Source organism: Tenrec ecaudatus, chromosome 1 (assembly GCF_050624435.1).
Source record: "Tenrec ecaudatus isolate mTenEca1 chromosome 1, mTenEca1.hap1, whole genome shotgun sequence".
Lineage (NCBI taxonomy): Eukaryota > Metazoa > Chordata > Mammalia > Afrosoricida > Tenrecidae > Tenrec > Tenrec ecaudatus.
The window spans coordinates 99,356,688-99,372,296 of NC_134530.1; the positions used below are offsets into that span (position 1 = coordinate 99,356,688).

General features: G+C 40.0%; 1 non-coding gene across 1 annotated transcript; it reads left to right on the plus strand.

Annotated features, from left to right (window-relative positions):
* Nucleotides 1-3,195: 3,195 nt before the first annotated feature.
* LOC142437833 (small nucleolar RNA SNORA51) lies at nt 3,196-3,329 on the plus strand. The gene has a single exon (XR_012782345.1). It is a non-coding gene; the product is annotated as a small nucleolar RNA SNORA51 (small nucleolar RNA).
* Nucleotides 3,330-15,609: the final 12,280 nt, after the last annotated feature.

Here is a 15,609-nt window from a genome sequence, read left to right on the forward strand (position 1 = left end):
GTGACGTGTTGATTTGCACTCCACAAGGAGATGTGTCTAAAGCCTAAACTATGTCCTCTTTGAATGTTGCCTAACTTGGAGAGTCTTTGTAGATTTAATTAGTCCAGTTAACATTAAATTGGTCTGGGGCATGGGGGGCTGAATCCTACACGACTGACGCCCTTATAAGAGGAGAAGAGATACAGCAGAAAGACAAACATGTGAAAACAGAGGCAGAGATTGCTTGTCACGAACCAATGAATGTCTAGGGCTACCAGAAATGGGGGGTCAAGGAAAGATCCGCCCCTAGAGGGAGCATGCTTCTACGGACTGCCTGAATTGGACTTCTACTTTTCAAAAACGATTACAGAGTAAATTTCTGTTGTTTTAAGCAAGCTGGTTCTTTAGTTTGTTGTGGCAGCCTTAGAAACCGAGTACGGGAATTAACAACTACGAACCACTTGACTAGAGGCCGAGTGGGTTACACATTGGGGCACTAACCACGAAGGGAGAAGTTCGAAACCACCAGCAGCTTCTGGGCGGAGGAGATGCTCTATTCCCAGAAAGAGCTAGCAGTCTCAGAACCCCACAGGGGCGGTTCTGGTTTGCGCCTTAGCGTCACTGTGAGTCGGAATGGTCTCCATGGCAGTAGTTTGGTTTTGGTGTGTGGACTACCAGCCTGACCAAAGGAATAGCATCAGTCGGGGATGGGGGTGGGGTTGCAGGAGGCCTGACAGGATGCTCATAGTCCCGGCAAGAAAGTGAAGCTTCAGCAATCTCGCCAGCACCGCGATCCTGGGCTCTGCAAGTCCCAGGTCCCCCGGCTCCTCCGGTTAGAATGCTGTCCCTGGAACCCCAGCTCACAGGCACCGTCTCTCGCCACAGCTCAGTGCACCACCAAAAGATGGGGGAAAATAATCTGAACATTTCTTTGTCTTCTGCCCTCCCCTCCCCCACCCCACCTTGCAGTTCTCCATTAATGCCTCCCCTTGGCAGAACCTCACCAGGAAGCAGCCGGCGAGGCAGTCTGTGCGGGTGTGCTTTGCAGGCTCCCAGCCATCTTGGGATAGAGAGGAGATTCCAGAAGGCGAAGGATGTTTCTGAGCGCCAAATCACAAATAGCCAGCCCAGAGGGTTGAAAAAAAAGTCAGTTACTGACTTGTGAATATTCTCTCTCTCTCTTTCTCTCTCTCTCTCTCTCGCTCGTTTTTTTTAAGGAGTAGGCATAGCGATCTGACACCTCCTTGAGTGTGATACAAGCTATAAATATATTTTATACACATATTTTAATAGCCAGAGAGATTTTGAGAGTAAAATCAGAACTGCTTATGGCAAAGAGATTTGTAAATTATCCAACTGTGAAGAAAACTTCAATGATTGTGATATTTCCTGATTATTTTGGCATTTCTAGCGCTTATTTTATATATATTACTGTTTTTGCTGACATTTTACAGAATTTGGAGCGGATATACCAGTTTAATAGGTTATTAAGTGGAACTTTCCCCATTGTCTCAGATATTCAGCTAGGTCCAAAACTGAGCACAAGAGGTAGTAAATTCTTTAAATTATAAAGATTTCTTTGAAGGTGCAAGCAAAATTTGATTCAGCAACTTCTCCTCAGAACAGCTAAGAAGAGGAGCAGGGTGGGGCCCCCACTGCCAATCTGCCTCCTCCTCCCCCTTCTCTTTCCTTCAGCTTCAAGGCACCAGGAATGGCTAAATAAATGAAGAAATCAGCCATTTCCCCTCCACGATTTTAGCTTGTCTATTAAGGTAAGTAGGCTAAAAGCATAAAAATTGCACAGAACTTGTCAATATTTTACTCTGTTACACATATGGTCACTGTCTAAAGAAGTGGATTTTCTAGTGAGAGTTTTATATGTGTGTATATATACACATAAATATACATATACACATATATATCTATCTCTGTATATCTATCTATCTATCTATCTATCTATCTATCTATCTATCTAGCTCTTTATCAAGGAAATGTCACACAGTTGCAGAGGTTGGGAAGTGTTCTAAGTCTGCTAGTCAGATGTTTATTGAAGGCTTCCCCTGATCTTCATTGCTTTAGGGACTCATGAACCCCAGATCATCAAGTCACATGACAGGCCTCTGGCTGCAAAAGTCAATGAACACAAGGTTAGCAGGGTGCTGATGGCTCCTAGGATTTGCAGGCAATATAAGAGACCATGGTTCAGGTTCAGGAAACTGGAGGTCAACAAGCCCAATGGAGGATCCAGACGCATCAAAAAGCAAGCAACTTTTCTCACAACATCCACTTATTTAGAAAGCAGGGTCCACCCCACAGGATATTCATCATGAATATTTATGAGTTCTTAGTTGCCAAAATACTGAGCCAAGCCAAGTTGACTGGCTAGTATGGAATCATAGAAAATAAAATATTTACAACTCACTTAAAAAGAAATTTAAGCATTGAATTATGACATGTGAATACTATATCAAGAAAACCATGAAAAAACAAAATAAAAAACCAAACTTGACCATTGGTTACCATAGGTGAAGGGGAAAGAGTTGTTGTGTAGAGGGCATTGAGTTTATGCCAATGGTGGTAGAAATATTTGGAAAAGGATATTAATCATGGTTGTACAACACAAAGAGTGTAATAAGTGACACTAAATTATATAGAAGTTGTGGAATCGGAGAATGTTCTGTTGTGTATATTTTCGACACAATGAGAAAAAAATCATTACGTGAATAACAATGACTACAAGGAAGAAGAAACTGTTTTCAAGTTGAATATGTGACAATTATATAACTCTTTGATATGATTTAATTATTGAATCATATGACATGTGGATAAAGTGTTAATAAAGTGGTTAAAAAAGAAAATAAAAGGATGTCTGTGCATAATTTTCTTATGCTTCGCAGTGCCAGAAAAGTTATGAGTTCAATTCTATTCTCCAATTAGTTATTAATGTTTTAAAAAGTCAAAGGGAGGAAAACTTAATGACAGAACATAGTATATTTACTTGCTCTGATGTCTGATCTTGGAACAGCTCATCAATTGGTCATATGTAAGTTCAGAGGGAAGAAGAAGAAAAATAAAACAAATCCTTGAGATCCAAAATATGACTCTGACTGTATCCCATCTGATTTCAGGAACATCTCAGTAACAGATCTGACACATTGAGCATTAATGTTAGAAGACTGATGAGCTAGGGGAGGACATAAAAATCATCACACACGATGCCTCCTTGTGCTTACCAAAGGCTGTGCTCTTGCACTGACTGTATAGAAAAAAGAGGCAAAGTAAGTGCCCTGTATACACCTCGACTCAAGCCCTGTCTGTGCCTGGTTTGTATTGTGAATGGGGCAACATGGCAAAAAAAAAATCATCACACACGAAGAAAGCAAATGGTCACTAAAAATACAAGAAATAAAGGAAAGATCAAAGTGGAAGTCAGAAGAGATTCTAAAACTTGCTCTTTTTTTAAAGATCATTTTATTGGGGGCTCTGACAGTTCTTGTAACAATCCATACATCAATTGTATCGAGCATATTTGTACATATGTTTCCATAATTATTTTCTAAACATTTACACTCTATTTGAGCCCTTGGTATCAGTTCCCCTTTTTACCCTCCCTACCCCCTTTTGACCCCTTGATAAATTATACATTATTATCATTTTCATATCTTACACTGACCGCTGCCTCCCTTCTCCTGCTGTGAAACTTGCTCTTAATTGAAGAGTAGCTAATTCAAATGTAAGACATAATGAACTCAAAGAGCTGAGTAGAATTTTTCGAAGGGAAGATTGAGAAGACAAAGTCAAAGACAGAGAGTAAGAAAACCAAAAAGGAAGAGCATGCTCAACATGAAAGAACTCTAGAAAAACTTCAAGCCTCATGGGCAAAATATTGAAAAAAGCCAGAAACATTGCAAGAAGATGGGAAAATAGAGAGTTACTGCACCAAAAAGAACTGGTGAACATTCACCAATTTCACGAGACAGTATATGAGCAAGGGCCAGTGTTCCTGAAGGAAGACGTTCACACTGCACTGAAAGCATTAACCAAAAACAAGGCTCTAGGAATTGATGGGATGCCAATTGAAATGTTTCAACAGGCTGATGAAGCCCTGGAAGCATTCTTCATCTGTGTCAGGAAACTTAGAAGACAGCTAGTTGGCCACCTGGCTGGAAGAGATCCATATTTGTACCGATTCCAAAGAAAGATGATCCAACAGGATGCTCAAATTATAGAACAATATTGTTAATATCACATGCAAGTTGCATTTTGCTGAAGATCATCCAACAATGGTTGCAGAAGTACATTGACAGGGAAATGCCAGAGGTCCAAGCCAGATTCAGTCAAGAGGACCTGCAACTAGAGAGATTGCTGATGTCAGATGGATGTTGGCTGAAAGCAGAGAACACCAGAAGATGTTTACTTGTATCTTATTGAGTAGGCCAAGGCATTGGATAGCCTTGAAAAGGCTAAACTTTGGATAGCCTTGAAAAGAATGAGATGTACAAATCCCTTCGTTTTGTTCAGGTGGACCTTGATGTAGATCAAAAGGCAGTTGATTAGAAAAAGAAACACAAGAGGGAGAACAGAAAGAGAGAGGAGCAGCCTTTCTTCCAGAAGGAGCAGGCTTTAGGCTCAGCCTTCCTAGCCTATTCCTGGAAGTAAGAAAGTCACGGAAAGGGGAAAAATGGAGAATTGACCACCTTTTGTGCTCCTTCACTGACGACTACTAAACCATTTCAGAAGGCAGAGGATCAGGAAAGGAAGACGTCGAGCAAGCGTGCGATTGCTACCTCTTTGAACACTCGGCTGTGCTGCGATTCAGGCACCAGTGTCTAATCCAGATCCGCCAAGACCTGAGGCCACCTAGAGTCCTGCAGCAAGACTGAAATTCGACCTTTAACTTTCCTGAGACATTAATAGGAACCATGACGAAATGTTTAGTTACAGTGTTATCACATTGTTACAGTTTTGAAAACTCTATCCCTGTTACTATCCCTGTACACATAGGGTCACTGTGAGTCAGCATCAACTCACTGGCAGTGAGTTTGGTTTTGGTTTGGCTTGAGTCAGAGGTCTCTTGAACTTCCCAAACCTTTTAATGTCTTCTTGCATTTGACCTTGTGTCCTCAACTGGACCCTATGTTTCTTTAGAGAATACACCTTGTCGTTTAACTATATTTCAAGATCCAACTTAGTGGGTCAAATATAGTTGGTCCACAATACACATTCACAAATGTTTGCTGATGATGAAGCTGTGTAGTGTGTAGAGGATATTATTTATGTTAACTAGAACTTCACTATGAGTTGGAATTGACGTGACGGCACTGAATTTGGTTTTGGGTTTGAGGGCTTCACCGACATACTTTTTAAAATGAAACATGAGACAAAGAATTTGAGGAAATTACCAGAGTTCCACAATCAGTGTTGTAAGAGCATGGTGTGAAAGCATTTTTCATTTCTCTCTCTAGTTCAGGCTATGTCTTGAGTCTTCCTGAAGACTAAGAGTCATTGGGAGCAAAAGAGGAGGAGCATATCTTGGAGAACAGAGATGGGTCGTGTTTCATCAAATTTTAGCAAGTTATGTAAATCATCAGAGGTCTGTCTCATATTTTCTGAAATTGGCAATCAGATTAACTGCGGGATACTGAGAGTTTGGTCTTGACACCTTCACTGATGTTTAGAAATAGGAACAACTGAGAAATATTTAAGATTGAGCTTTGAGATTGACATGTTTTGTTCATTCTTTGGTTTGGTAGTCATTTTCTGCAGAAAAGTATGATTAAGTTGAATAAAATAATGACCTGTGATTGACTTATTGAGTGAAACAAATAAAAACAAATAAAGAGATGGGTAATTTTGAAGGTGGGGAACTCTGGGATCAGGTGCAGAATTAGCTTTTTAAAATACATGTGCAATTTTATGTACTTTGTCTATATGATCAGAATAAAAAAATGAATGGAATGATTTTAACTGAGTGCGAATATGGTGAATGTCAGTTGAAAAACTCAATTGAAATGCTGTCACAAGATTCTTTTGTTTTACTGACAAGAAGTGTCATGTTCTCCTGTTTCTGGATGTGTGGAATGTGAACTGATAAATACTTTGGAGATGAAATTGTCAGTCACCATTATCATGTTCAAGCAATTATCTTTTCTAGTGGCTTGCACTGCCATAAAATTCAAGTTTCATGGCACAGAGGCATCAAGAAGAAAACAAAACAGATAGGATTATATAAATTGGTAAAGAGCTTAGGTTAGACAGTAAGATTCCAAGAGGCCTTGAATATAGGGAAATAATTTGCTGCTACTCTATAAAATGAGAGAAAGACAGACTTCTAGGATGACGGGGAAATCAGAGGCGGAGTGCTACTAAAGCTTAAGTCAGAACCCTTGTATTTCTGAGGATCCTTCCAACGCTACAGGGGACCATTACAAAATGATCATTTAGACATATGTTTTTCGTAAAAGTTGCACAAAATATCTGAATTTAAATTCAGTAATTCTTCTGTCTTTCCCTCTCTATCATCTCTTCAGTCACATATCTCCTCTGTTGGGTGGTGTTGGAGTTGGTGTTCCAGGCATTTTTATTTTTGAGAGTAGCTAAGAAAATTTGAGTACAGAATATATTTTGTTTTAGCTTATTGGTATATATTTAGGTTCTTTACATTACCTTTTCCCATATCTCAATTACTATTATATTAGCTGTTACTTCATATTTGAATAAAAATAGTTTCTAGAAATATTCTTATTACCCACTCCATCAGTTTAATTTTTATTGTGGCTTACAGGTATGTGAATATGTTAGTCTGGGTTGACTTGAAAAACAAATCCAGAGCTGCTCATATATATGTACGAGAGAACTTTATATCAAGAAGTAATTATCCATCAATAAAACATCGCAGCCTTGTCCAGATCAAGTCCATAAGTCTGATATTAGCCCATATGTCTGATACCAGTCTAAATTCCTCTTCTGACTCACAGAACACATACAATGATGCAGAATGCAAGAAGATCACAGGTCAGTGGGTGGAAAGTCTTGTGGATCCAGTGGTGGTGGAAGCATCTCAGCACTGGCAGGGGTCTTCGTGTGGCTCTTCCAACTCCAGGGCTCTGGCTACCATCAACATAACTCCGTGTGGCTTGTCAACAGGAATGTGAAGCAGAGTGAGAGTGTGCCCTGCCTCCAGGGAGGAAGAGAGGAAAACTCCAAGAATCCCCATGAGAAGGCCATACCCCCAAGGAAGCATCAATCTGGCTGCGACCTGATTGACAGGCTAGACTCCAATCCTATAACCTACTTAACAAGTTGACATGAAATTATGTAACTACCACAGTGACCAAAGGCCATATGGAGGTGTAAACATGTCTTAAGCTACTCAGCCTCTGAAGGAGGTGCACAGTGGAATCAAGACAACGTAAGGCAGTGGTCCTCAACCTGTGGATCACGACCCCTTTGGGGGTCAAACGAGCCTTTCACAGGGGTCACCTAAGACCATTAGAAAACACATATTTCCACTGGTCTTTGGAACCAAGACACCACTCCTCTATCTGTCTCCAGGAAGATATGCCCACTGACAAGTACCGGTGTGAAGACTGTTAGCCATGCTACACCATGCTTCGAGACAAAATTTCATATTTCAGAGTATATAATTACATATTGTTTTGTGACTAATCACTATGCTTTAATTATGTTCAATTTGTAACAATGAAAATACAACCTGCATATCAGATACTTACATTGTGATTCATAACAGTAGCAAAATCATCGTTCTGAAGTAGTGTGATAGTCTGGGTACCTTGAGAAATAAATCCACAGAAACTCATGTACGAGAGAGAGTTTTATATAAAGGTTAAGTTCACATCAAGAAAACATCCTAATCCAGTGCTGCCCAAGCCCATAAGTCCAACATTAACCCATATGTCCGACACCAATCCACAAAGTCCTCCTCCATCTCACAAAACACAAACTATGATGCCAACTGCAGGAGGAAAGCGGAATCAGTGAAAGTGTAAGCATCTCAGCGCTGGCAGGGGTCTCCACACGGCTGCTCCAGCACCCAGGGCTGCAGCAGGGTTGGTTCACGTGGCTTCTCCTTGGGGAATGTCTTGCAAGAAGTTATCCTTGCCAGCTGAAGCAGGGAACTGGCTAAGGCAGCTGCACCCTGGTCCGACCATCAGAAAACAAGAGACCTGAGAACTAGAAAGGCGAGGCTCACCGAGCCATTTATCCCTCCACCCTTTAATTAACCCCACATGTGTTTATCAGCCAGGTTAGTGCAATAAACTAACTACCTCAAGTAGCAAAGAAAATAATGTTATGGTTGGGGGTTTCTACAACATGAGGAACTGTATTAAGAGGTCGCAGCTAGGAAGGTTGAGAACCACTGTTGTATGGTATGGAACCAGAAGCTAGTGGAAAATTCTTCTAATGATCGGATGCATAAAACTATAACTGGAGAATATAAATACTCTAGCCTATCAGGAGTACACTTAGTAGTCAGTATATTTTTTTTGCATGGAACAGAATTTGTCTGATCTCCTGTGTTTGTAGGGAAAACCTGAAAAGGAATTATATCTATAATAGCCCCACATTAAATAAACTTTAGAGAGCAGGTGTCATTTATTGTTGCATGAGAAATTGCCCCCCAAGTTTTTGATTGAAGATAAAAATAATGAATTCCATGCTTGATAAATTTGGTATGAGCTTTTCTAAGATAGTTCATCATGTCCCACATGGTGATTTTGGGGCTAATACAAATGTCTGTGGTCTGTTCCACATTATCTTTCCTTCAGAGAGCAGCCAAGCTTTGTTCAAGGCTTCTTGAAGCATACACTCAAACTTACACTCTGTCTTGTCTGATGCATTTTGTGAAAGACAGTCATAAGATCAGCCCAGGTTAAGGGAGTTTGGAAACTTCTGTAAAAAATTTCATGGTCACTTTTGAAATCTACCTCATAGGATTTCCCAACTTGACAAACATCGTAAACATTTTGATAGCAATGCCAATAAGAAGGGAGTCCTTGGGTGATGCAAATGAGTCAGCATTTGCCTACTATTAACAGGTGACTGTTTCCAACTACTCCGAGCTGCCTTAGAAGACAGACCTGATAATCTCCTTCCCAAAGGCTCTGCCCTGTGCATATGTGGTGAATGCACACGGTACACACGTGACTTCATGCTTTGGAATCAACTTGAAGGTAACTAAGAGAAGAACAACCTGTGAATCTGAAAGAAACCACAATAGTACAAATTAATTCACTGTGCTGACGGAAACCCCAAATTGTCATTCTAGTTTCTCTGTATTCAATGATATTTAAAGATTGCTGTCATATTAGGGGACAATAAAAAAGTATGGGGTCAATATCACAAAGAAAATAATTTCTACATGGTGGACGTGAAAAGGAAGGTCAAGGAAATGTTAATTAAATGTTTATTTAATCCTGATATCAGGATTATAGTAGAGAGTTCATAGAACCTCAGTTTTAGTATGGTACTACTAATAACCAGTTGAGTGATTTGGGGTAAGTTACCTATTTCTTTGAGAATTAGCTCCTCTAAGTAAAAAGTAATACTTATTTCTTCATGTAATTGTGAATATTAATATATTAAATAATGTATTAAAATATCTAATATTCTAAAGTCATATGGTGATACGTTTTAAAAAAATAATTTTATTGGGGGCTCATACAACTCTTATCACAATCCATGCATACATCCATTGTCTCAAGCACACTTGTACATATGTTGCCATCATCATTTTCAAAACATTTTCTTTTTACTTGAGGCCTTGATATCAGCTCTTCATTTTTCCCCTCCTTCCCCCTCCCTCTCTCATGAACCCTTGATAATTTACAAATTCTTATTTTTTCATGTTTTGCACTGTTCGCTGTCTCTCCCCCCGCCCCTCTTGTCTGTTGTCCATCCCCCCTTGGAGGGGGTTATAAGTAGGTCATTGTGATAGGTTCCTCCTTTCTCCCCCAACCTTCCCCTTCCCCTCCTGGTATGGCTACTCTCAATATTGGTCCTGAGGAGTTTATCTGTCCTATATTCTCTGTGTTTCCAGCTCTTATCTGTATTCATGTACATGCTGTGGTCTAGCCAGATTTATAAGGTAGAACTGGAGTCATGAGAGTGGGAGGAAAAGAAGCATTAAAGAACCAGAGGAAAGCTGTATGTTTCATCAGTGCTATACTGCACCCTTACTGGTCCATCTTCTCCCCATGATACTCTGTAAGGGGATGTCCAGTTGCTTACAGATTGGCTTTGGGTTTCCACTCCACACTATCCCCCTCATTCACATTACGATTTTTTGCTCTGGGTCTTTAATGCCTGATATCTGATCCCATCGACACTTCATGATCACACACACTGGTGTGCTTCTTCCATGTGGGCTTTGTTGTTTCTCAGCTAGATGACCGCTTGTTATCTTCAAGCCTTTAAGTGTCGAGATGCTATATCTTGATAACGAGACACCATCAGCTTTCTTTACCACATTTGCTTATGCACCCACTTTGTCTTCAGCGATCATGTCAGGAAGGTGAGCATCTCAGAGTGTCAGATTATTAGAACAAAGTGTTCTTGTGTTGAGGGAGTACTTGAATAGAGGCCCAATATCCATCTGCTTCCTTAATACTAAACCTATAAATATATGTACATCGATCTATTTCCTCATTGTCATATATAATCATATTTACACATGTAAATATTTACACATGCCTGTATCTAGAGCTCCATAAATGCCCATTGTCTCCTAATTCTTTCCTCTATTTCCTTTCACTTTCCTCTTGTCCCACTATCATGTTCAGCCTTCAGTAATTCTCTCAGTTACATTACCCTTGATCAAGCCCTACCAGTCCTCCTACACTTTCCTTGCCGTCGATTTTTGGTCACTTGTTCCCTTGTCGCTGGATTTGTTAATACCCACTTCCTTTCCCCAGCCTTCCCCTCTCCCATGTACCCCCAGAACTATGGTCCCCTTGTTCAGTCTTCCAGCTTGTTTATCCCACCTATCCCATCCAGATAGACACACAGCGACAACAATATGCACAAACACAAGATTGAGCACAACAAAGCAACAATAGAAAATAAAACAGTAAGTTACAACAAGAACAAAAAAGCAAAGACCAAAAAAAAGAAACGCCGATAAATAGTTCAATGTCTATTTGTTATCCTTTATGAGTGTTTTCCAGTCGAATCTGATGGGGTGCCGTGCCCTGGTCCCACAGTCTATTTTTGGTGTTCCCTGGGGACTTCATTGCTCTGCTCCCTTTGCTGCTCTGTTGCATGCCTCCAGCGTCTCGCCTTGGTGTGGTGAGGCCAGGGCAGGTACAATCCACCCCGTGTATCTACAGTGTTGTCCCCAACGATGCTATGGGTCAGTGAGAAATGTAGTGTTTTGTGGTGGGACCAGCCCTATGGTCCTGTCTGCACATAGGCTGCTCTGAGCAGAAATATTGTCCTTAGGGCTTGGTGAGCCAGGATGTGCTTCACTCTTTTTCCCTTACGCCCCCTCTCCCCGTTTCCTTCTGTGTGCTCTGATCAGACACTACCCTCTCCTTGAGCTGTAGCTTCAGTGCTGTCCTCTGAAGTGAATTCTTCTGCAGGGAGGGTGAGGGTGGTGCTGTCCACTTAGCTGGTATTGGGACTGTCCCTTCAGGTCTATCGGTTCCCTGCTTGTGTTCTTGTCTTGGAGCTCCGGGTTGAAGTCTGGTCCCTCTTTCCCTGTGGAGATAGAAACAACAGCCTCCCCTTGGGTGGGTTAGTGCCCTGTTCCCTCGGCTACCCATGTCTTTTTATTTCTCCCTCCTTTTTAGTTGACTGTCATCTGTATCCCTGGGTTTAGTCTGGCCCCTGTCATATTACCTGGACCTTAACCCAGGGATGAGATTTTTTTTAATAGTGCATGCCTTCTGTGTTCCGCGTTTTATTCTAGGAAGTAAGCATTTAGTTAGTTGGTGGATAAAAACAAAATTGATACAATTCCTGCTTTCGAGAAGGTCGCATTCTAATGGGGAATTTATAACTAGTGAAGCAATACTCTCAAAGAATTTATATTCTAGTGAGGAGCTCATATTCCAGTCTCAACAAACCTTGACTCCTTACATTCACATGAAGGCTTGAATAAAATTATGATGAAAAATAATTGGAGAAATAAGAGTTGGAGATTTTGTGTATTTCCTACTTAAAAGTACATATTAATTAGTAAACAAGAATTTAAGGAGAAGAGATAGATGTTGCTGGGAGTTTGCATATCATGAATTGGACCAAATTGTAAATGGAGGCAAACTATTTAGATTTATTTTTACCCAGTTAGCCAAGAAAATTCTATCTCTCTGTCACATTTAAAAGAAAGATTTTTTATTGAAGTCAAGCTGTTCCCTTATTTCTTTAGTATCTTAGAGAAATAAAAGTAAATCTAATTTAAGAAATCTCTCTTAAAAAACACACCACAACTCAATATGTTGAAACTACAATATTAAACATGCATTCCCTATCTGAATCAAAGTTATATTGAAAATATAAAATATTGAGCTTGTCTGTACATTCTTTTTACCATATATTCTTTCTATAGGCATATTATAATATGCATTAAACTATTTAATACATTTTTCTCTTAGAGATGAATATAGATGAAGAAAAAAATTGATTTCCTCAATTTTTAATTTTGTTAATGAAAGTTACCATTTCAAGCAAGAGCTCATTTTAAATCATGTCAATCCTTTAACCTTGATAATTGGTTTTGCACTTCTGATTGAATAAGGTGTTCCCCCAAACACTAGCAACACTAGGAAACCTGATCAACCTCTTGTTTCATTTTTAATTCAGCTGTAAAGGCTAGCTATGTTCGAAAGTTCAAATAATTACATTTCCTTGGGTTTCACAACATGAATTAAAAGTGAGCAAGGGCACAGCTACCTTCTCTATACATGTTTGAGAGGAAATGAAATTCTGCACTCACTAACATGACATTAAAAACGCAACCTATATCTTGTTTGGCTACATTTATTAATTCAGATCTCGGCAACAAATTTTCTGATATATATTTTTCATTTTTCCTCACCTTTAACCCCATATAGCTTTTTAGTCACACGGCCTGAGCAAAGTTGAGCAACGCCCTTTGTCTCTGTGCTGCTCTCTCTCCAGACAGCGCCTTCCCCTCAGGTACATGGTGTAGGATTTAAATCGCCCCCAGTGAGTCAGCTCAAGATTTCCTCTTTACCCTCTGAATCTTTAACAGCCACTTGCACCAGAAGCACAAATCCTAGAAGAACATACTGATAAATTTCAATTGCACCAGATCCGTACGAAAACTAAACAATGAAAAGGAAAGACGAAGACTGGTTATACTGGATTTACGGTGTTGATTTGATGATTTTTCTCTCTGGCTTTGGTAGATTCAATATTCTTCCCTGATACCACAATTGGAACCTACAGACCCTTCTGCTTTCTTTTTGAGTGTCTAGCTTTCACAGGCATATGCTGCAATGGAAAAGACCCCGTATATTAAGGGTTTAATAGGATATTGTTGATTTCATTTCTTGATGATGAGCTGTGAAAATATATGTAGTATGTTTCTTTAAAAAAAAAAATCCCTCCAGATTTCTTGTCCTTCAAACCTAGGTAGTGGCTTGAGTGCCTTAAGAAAAGGAAAAACAAAGGAGGAAAAGTATGATTGAAATGGACTTGGAGTGACAAGCAAGTTCCTCTCAAATAAATGAACAGAGAAACAAAAAACCAGAAGAGACCATAGATTTAATAAAGTAGGCCTTAATCACCATCTTTGCGTTGTGACAGAGATGAACAATACATTGTTTAATTTCTGGACCACTGCTTGCACGTTTGTTGATTGCTGATGCAGGTGGAATTACAATGTTTGCACTTTTCCCTCTTTTTTCATCATGTCAAAGGCTCCATTGTGAGGCTTTTTATTTTCACACGCAAATACAATTCATACTGTAGGCGCTAGCCTTTAACCCTCATGACTCCCCCATGGGTTTCCAAGTGGCCCTCATGGGTTTCCAAGACTGTAACTGTTCATCGGAGAAGAAAGCCCGGTCTCTCTCCCACAAAGCTGCCGGTGGTTTCGAACCACCCGCCTTGCAGGCCACCGCCCAGCTACACCATGAGGGCTCTTACTAGTAAGTGCTTTAAGTTTTTTTTGTTTTTGACGAGCAAGGCGGGGTCCTCTTTGTTACACAGCCACTTTGTGTAGCCCTTCTATCTTCTTTGACGCTACCTGCGTTGTTTAACTTTTTTGTCCATAGGTTACTTCAGCAATGAAATGCATGGCTTGGATTTTCTCTGTGGTTCTTTCGGGTTAAAAAATGTTGATCATGGGTTTCCCTTTTGGTTTTCTAACTCTAGTTTTTTTGCACAGTTCACCATAATATTTTACCTTATCTTTCTGAGTCTCTCTTTGAAATTTTCTGTTCAGCTGTAGTGTGCAATTGATCCAGAATGCAATCAAGATGCATTGGTAATTACTCATGATTGAAATGAGAAAATTAGAAACAAACAAAAAAGGAGGTTCAGCAGTTGAAAAATGCAGCCTTGGTAATAGAAATTATGCCAGAGATTGCATGATAGAATTCTGCAAGATCAACGACTTATTCATCTGAAATATTTCAACAACACAATCAACAACTATATATGTGAACCTTGCCAGATGTATTACACAGCAATCAAATCGACCACATCTGTGGAAAGAGACGCTAAAGAAGCTCAAAATCATCAGTCAAAAGAAACGCAGAGGCTGACTGGAAAAGACTATCAATTCTGTATGTGCAAGTTCAAGTTGAAACCGAACAGAATCAAAGCAAGTCCACAAGAATCAGAGAATAATCTTGAATACATCCTGTCTGTATTTAGAGACTATGTGTTTCAAAAGAAGCTTTGACACCCAGAACACTAACGGCCAAAGGCCAGCAGAGTCATGGGTGACATCAAGGACTTCGTACGCGGGAAAGTGAGGTGCCCTTTTTGTCGCTCTGCTTGCGTTGCAGTTCCTCTCCCCTACTTCTCAATGCAGGATGTAGACCTTCGTTTGTCTGGACTAATTATGCCAGTTGACGTTGTGCCAGTGCCCATGTGTCAAGGTGTTAACATTTTTAAATTAGGAGTGAATACAGATATCATATCACTTCAAAGCTCGGTCACATCGAGCAGTATTATACAATTGCTACCGCAGTCAGTTTACAAATATTATTATCCTTCCTGGACTCCTTGACACCAGCTCCCTTTTACACCCCCACCTCCAACGTTGTACCCTGCCCAGACTCCTTATTATGCTTGCTGTCCCTATAGGTTCACCAATCCTGGGTTTCATCTACTGAAAAACAGAAGAACATGAAATGCAAATTCAAGAGGGTGACCCCACCCCAATGACATAACACATCTGAGATTAAAACCCAATATGAACAAGCAAAAAAAAAAAAAAAGAAAATGCTGAAAACCAGATGAGGTTCAGCGTGCATCAGAGGGGGAACCAACTCACAAGGTTTTCACTGGTCAAGTCAGATATATCCCTTTGATCTTCTATATTCTTCTCTCCAGTGCACTCTGTTTAGTAACCACTTTCTTCCCATGTCTGAGATAATTTCATATCTTTGCCCTTGTGTGTTCTACCACATTATT